This window comes from Pipistrellus kuhlii, unplaced genomic scaffold (assembly GCF_014108245.1).
Source record: "Pipistrellus kuhlii isolate mPipKuh1 unplaced genomic scaffold, mPipKuh1.p scaffold_m20_p_4, whole genome shotgun sequence".
NCBI lineage: Eukaryota > Metazoa > Chordata > Mammalia > Chiroptera > Vespertilionidae > Pipistrellus > Pipistrellus kuhlii.
The window spans coordinates 23,950,889-23,956,925 of record NW_023425540.1 but is presented as its reverse complement, the minus strand read 5'-3'; the positions used below and the strand labels follow the sequence as shown (position 1 = coordinate 23,956,925).

At 41.8% G+C, this 6,037-nt stretch overlaps 1 pseudogene; it reads left to right on the top strand.

The window, feature by feature from the left end:
- Positions 1-1,873: 1,873 nt before the first annotated feature.
- LOC118703637 lies at positions 1,874-2,324 on the top strand (annotated as a pseudogene).
- The last annotated feature ends 3,713 nt before the right edge of the window (positions 2,325-6,037 follow it).

Here is a 6,037-nt window from a genome sequence, read left to right as displayed (position 1 = left end):
AGTCTGTTTAACCAGTTATCACTATACCATGAAGCTTTTTCATTATATATATATAATTATAAATATATAAAAATATATATATATATATATTTTTTTTGAGAGTCATTTGCTGGCTGAATAAAACCCCTCTAAAGATATATTGTCATAATTTACCATCCCTTTAATATTGGATGTGGATATTGTTTAAAATCTTCACATATAAAAGTCTAAGCAACCAAATGACCAAACGACCAAACAACTAGTCAGTTGGTCACTATGACACGCACTGACCACCAAGGAACAGATGCTCAAGGCACAGGATCGAACTCTCTCCTGTCTGGATTGGGCATGTGGCAATCAGGTCAAAACTGGCAATCTGCATCCTCCAGATGGTCCTGGATTTTGAAAGGGTTCAGGCCAGGTCAAGCGACCCAACTGGTGCATGAATCTATGCACCAGGCCTCTAGTGTTTTATAACTCTATCTAATAAAAGATAAATGTGTAAATTGACCATATCTCCATTACACCCACCAGCCAATCAGAGCAAGTATGCAAATTAATTCAACTAAATATGGTGGTGGCCACAGAGCTGGAAGGAACAAAATGTTTGGGTTGCACTGGTGATGGAAAAAGCCAATTTTCCTGCCAACCCTGGCCAGTCCTGGCCTCTGCTCAAGGCTACAAAGTTTCAATTATATAAGATAAATCAATCTCAGATACATGCTTCCAGCCAGCCCTGGCTCTGCTCAAGGAGGTGCTGGGAAAAAAAGGAAAAAAAAGGAAGGGCTGGGAGCTTGGGTCACTGGGAAGTGATCAGGCCAGGATGGGATGGCAGTTGTGGGTGATTAGGCTGGTGGGGGGCAGGGCCAATGGGGGATAAGCAGACTAGCAGGGTGGGCAGTTGGGGGCAAGCAGGCCCTCAGTGAGAGTCAGTTGGAGGTGATCATGACAGCAGGGGGCAGGGGGGGAGCTATTTGGAGTGAGCAGGCTAGCAGGGGGGCAGTTGGGAGTGAGCAGGCTGGTGGGGAGGTGCATTTGAGGGCAAACAGGTTGGCAGGAGAGACAGCTGGGGACAAGCAGGCTGGCAGGCAGAGTGGTTAGGGGCAATCAGGCAGGAAGGCAGACAAGTGAGCAGCTGGAGCCAGCAGTCCAGGATTGTGAGAAGGCTGTCCAACTGTCGGTATAGGTTCTATCCCTGTAAACAGACAGTAGGACATCCTTCGAGGGGTCCCAGAATGGAGAGGGTGCAGGCCAGGCTAAGGAACACCCTCTTTCCCTTGCACGAATTTCGTGCATCAGGCCACTAGTAAGTAATAATGTCTGATTATCTTTACAAATATACATCTGTTTATATCTCATATTTATCCACATACTAGTATGTTTCTAAAAGTTAACAGCTTTTAGGAATAATTATTAATTATCAGGTGTGTTTTTTTTTCTTTTCAGCAAAAACAATTATTTTTTCTTATCAGGATAATTGAAAATAGGGTGTTACATTAAGAAAAAGAATTTGACTGAATAATAGATTTTAAATGCTGTAGGATTCAGCTGATTTTTATTTATACTAGAAGTTACAGCATATCACAAAACCACAATTTGAGTTGACATTCTTAGAAACAAAATTTTCTTCTTCTTTTAAAACATCTTCTAATTTGGGAGTCGCTTCTTGGACTGACCCGATGCCACTCCTATATGTAGCAATGCAGGCCAAGGAGCATGTGAGTAGAGATGGTGTTGGGAAAAGGGGTGAGGGCACAGTCCTTGACAACACTTTACATAGCCACCTGAAGATGACCAATGAAGCCATGCTGCAGCAGCTGTGCTCACTTCTAAAGTCAGTGAGCTCTTCTATGGATTAAATTTTGTAGCCCCAAAAGTTATGTTGATTTGCTCTTCCTCAGCACTACCTACAGAGGTGGCAGCCATCTCCCACTCGGCACCATGGCTGCCCTCAGACCTCTGGTGAAACCCAAGATTGTCAAAAAAGAGGACCAAGAAGTTCGGTTAGCACCAGTTAGACTGATATGTCAAAATTAAATGGAACTGGTGGAAACTCAGAGGCATTGACAGTAAGGTGCCCAGATGATTCAAGGGCCAGGTCTTGATGCTCAAAATTGGTTATGGAAGCAATGAGAAAACAAAACACATGCTTCTCAGTGGCTTTTGAAAGTTTCTGGTCCATAATGTCAAGGAGCTTGAAGTACTGCTGATGTGCAACAAATCTTACTGTGCTGAGATTGCTCACAGTCTCCTCAAAGAACCGCAAAGCCATTGTGGAAAGAGCAGCACAGCTGGCCATTAGTGTCACCAATCCCAATGCCAGGCTATGCAGAGAAGAAAATTAATAGACGGATTGTGAACACATTGTAAGTGTGTTAATAAAACCACAACATTTTGGGGGGAAAAAAGATATGTTGATTTGCTTATTCCTGGTAACTATGGATGTGACTGTATCTGCAAATGGGATCTTAGCAGACATAATAATCAAGTTAGAGTGAAGTCTTTAGTGTGGGCCTGAATTCCATTTGATTGGTATCCTTATAAGAAGAGGAGAAGACATATAGACATAGATCTACAATGTCATGTGAAGACAAACATGTGAAGGCAGAGACTGGAATGATGTATCTACAAGCCCAGAAACACCAGGATTGAGGGCAGCCATAGAAGCTAAGAGGAAGGATGAAACAGAATCCTCTAAGAGAGCAGGCTCCACTGACACATTGACATCAGACTTCTGTCTCCAGGCCATGAGAGAATAAGTTTCTATTCTTTAACACCACCCAGTTTGTGGTCCTTTGTTACTGCAGTCCTATGAGCTAACTCAGGACCCAAGCAAGCTCATTGTTCATCGAGGACAGAATAATACTCTGGGAACTCTCATAAGAAACAAAAGCTGAAAACATACACATTCAGACCTTGTATTCCTAATCCAATGCGGTTTTTTTTGGTGTGTGGGGGGGAGGGGCTTATTAAAATGCTGATATGGCTGATGTGTGCAGGATGCATCCCTCCTGCCTCAACCCATTGATAGCAACCATCCAGGTGTGCCCACTCTGTTTAAAGTCTTAGGTAGCATGTTTGAGATGCATGCACAATTCAAGCCATTGTCACAGACTAATATATTAGCTAGCCCAGCCCTTGGTGACATGCTGACTCGTTTCTGCTTATTTCCTTCAAGAACATACATCAACCACTAGTTTCTGGGGTTTTCTTGTTTGTGTGTCCCTCCTTCAAGTGGTGAAATGTCTACTTCTTTTCATGTTAGAAATGTCATAGTCATGTATTCAATATTCTATGGCATTCAGGTCTGAAGAAGAATGTTTGCAATGTACTGTTGCTTTCACTCTCTCTGTCGTCTGCTTCACTCTTTCCTGGCTGCATTCATTTCTTGTTTCCATCTGTCTCACTCCTCTTTCTCCTTCTGCTTTATGCATACTTTCCCTCCTCTCCTTTCATATTTCAAAATATTTACAAACTGTTTTTGCAAACTATCTGTAAAATATGTGCATAGTAGTGGCAAAATATTTTCAAAGTTTTATCAACTGCTTTGGAAGGAACATAATTATACCTGGATTTAAAGAATTCATGTGTAGTTTTAAAACTCTGAATGGTTTGTCCAGTGGGTTATGTAATAATTGGTAATATGTTATAAATATCTTAACGCCCCTGTTATGGTGGATGTCTAGTAGCATATGACTTCATGTAAAATTAGATTATTTTTTATTAATACTTTACCAAGTTGCACCCTTTTTGTTTATATAAATAAAATTGTTCTTTCCAGTCTGTTTAGAATATCAAACAGAACTTTAAAGTAATTCATATTTGAAAGAAAATTTAGCAAACACATTATATTACCATATAGGGTTCATAGACACATTCTGAAATAGTAATGGGCCGCTTGGATCTTCAGGTTTCCTAGGGTATCAAAAGATTTCTAGAAATAGAAATGAATGCCAATGCTTGTCTATGTTTAAAGTATATAAAATTGATTTTAAAAGAACCTATTGCAGCACTTTCTCAACAATGTCAGGTAAGTTACTCTGGCTTCGGTGTTCAAAAAGGGACAGAAACACATTTAAATTTTGGGTTGAGACACGACTGGAGTCAATAAAATTGCAGAGCAGAGGAAGACCAGGTTGTTTTCTACTTTTCCAGAGTGAAGTGCGTACCATGGACCCCAGAACCTGAGTGCCCAGATCCTGTCCTGCTGGGTGGTCCAGGGGCAGAGCACCGTCTGTAAGCCTGCAACTCAGTGTCTGCAGAGGGTTAACAAAATGGCACTCAATTGAGAACCTCCCGGATAATAAAACAAACGATTAGGTTGAGAAAAGAATGTCAGTATGATGTAGAGAGTCCCCTGACAATCAATGATTCTGTAGATTATGAAAAGTATAGAGAGTTTCCCAGGTGCTGGCATTTTGTTCTAAGTGTCAATGTGTCGATTAGATGCAGGTCACTTTCTCCGAAGGAGCTCAACCACGGGGCAGAGAATCCTATATCCACCTATTAAAGGCAATCAAACCCACAGCTGTGAACCTGAGAATGTGGGCATTTACCCATGAGGTTTCACATGTGGGCATGGTGATCACTTTGCCCTCCACTCACTCTGGGTTAGCTGCGGGAGACGTTACTGATTCTACTGTAACTAGATAACCTAAAAAGAAAAACTTTCAAAAATTTTGCCTTTGCTCTTTTTTTTTAGTATATAGTCAAAGGCATATGGGAAAGAGCTAGCAGAACAAAGTAGGCAATGATATGCTTATTATTTACTTTCCTTATAAACCAAGTTACAAGATTAATTATAGTTTTATGGGTCTGCCATCAATATTACTAGTAAAAATCTGTGAGAATAGAAATCCCTGCTTCCTGACACAGTCCTCCATTGCTAAGTACCCCACCCCTAACTCTGATGTCAAGAAATATCACTGCCACCTTCATCTGCTCTGAACATTAATCAGAGATTTAGACCCACTTTCCCAGTTGTTGGCACCCTATTCCCAATTATTGTTTGTGGAAAGACATTTTCAGAACATTTTCTTTTCTTCTTTTTTTGCCAATATAGCTAGTCTGGGAATCGGATACATGCATAAGTGTCTTTGCTTAAGTCTTATTTCTGTCACTACAAACAAATTTACCACTTTTGTTCTTTTTTTACCGTAATCCCCTCTGACTCATTATTTCAGACTGAAGAACAGATCAAGCCTTCCTTCATTTCCTTAAGTGCTCTGAGGACTTAAGCACTTACGTGAGCTCGTACTCTTCAAATGTGCTGAGTGGCCATCTCGGAAGAGAGGATTCGAGCAGGAGCTAACAGCTTTCATCCAGAGATTTCAAATTCTGTGCTCTCCTTCCTTCCCTTCCTGTACCCAAACTCTTCCCACTGCAGCCTTCGGTGGGAGCTGCTGGTGGAAGCCCCTCAGAGCTTTATCTTGGGTATAGGTAAATTCAGTGGCTCAGACTCACCCCTCCCATTATTCTGTTTGAACTATTTCTTTTTAGAGACTTCTTGGGATGCAGGGAGAAGACCTGGGAATGGCACTCCAGGTTTTATGGTAGCCTTAGAGCACATGTGTCAAACACAAGGCCCGCGGGCCAAATCCGTCCCGCCAGGCCTTGCAATGTGGCCCGCACCGCGCTGTCATCACTGCACTCCACTGCATTTCCATCACAATGACAGTTTATGACTGTTCAGTAAACCATTCGGCCCGCGATTTAGGCTGGATTTTAGATTTTGGCCCCTTCTCTGATTGAGTTCGACACCCCTACCTTAGAGGATAGAGGGTGACAGTGGACCTTCTAGAAGATTTTTACTTTTGACAACTTGAGTCCACAGATAGGTAGCAGGGAGGCAGAGTGTGGGGTTAGCTAATGTGGACACAGAAACACAGGCAGTCATAGTTATGAAGTTTATGGAGTTCATTTTCCAACGTTATCCCAATCAGTCTAATAGACTAATGTCCTCATCTTTCCAGTGAGGCAGAAGAGTTTTGTCAACTAGGCCCAGGCTTGGGTAGTTATTGTGGGTTGTGGATTACTTACCTAGGGTCCCATAAATCTC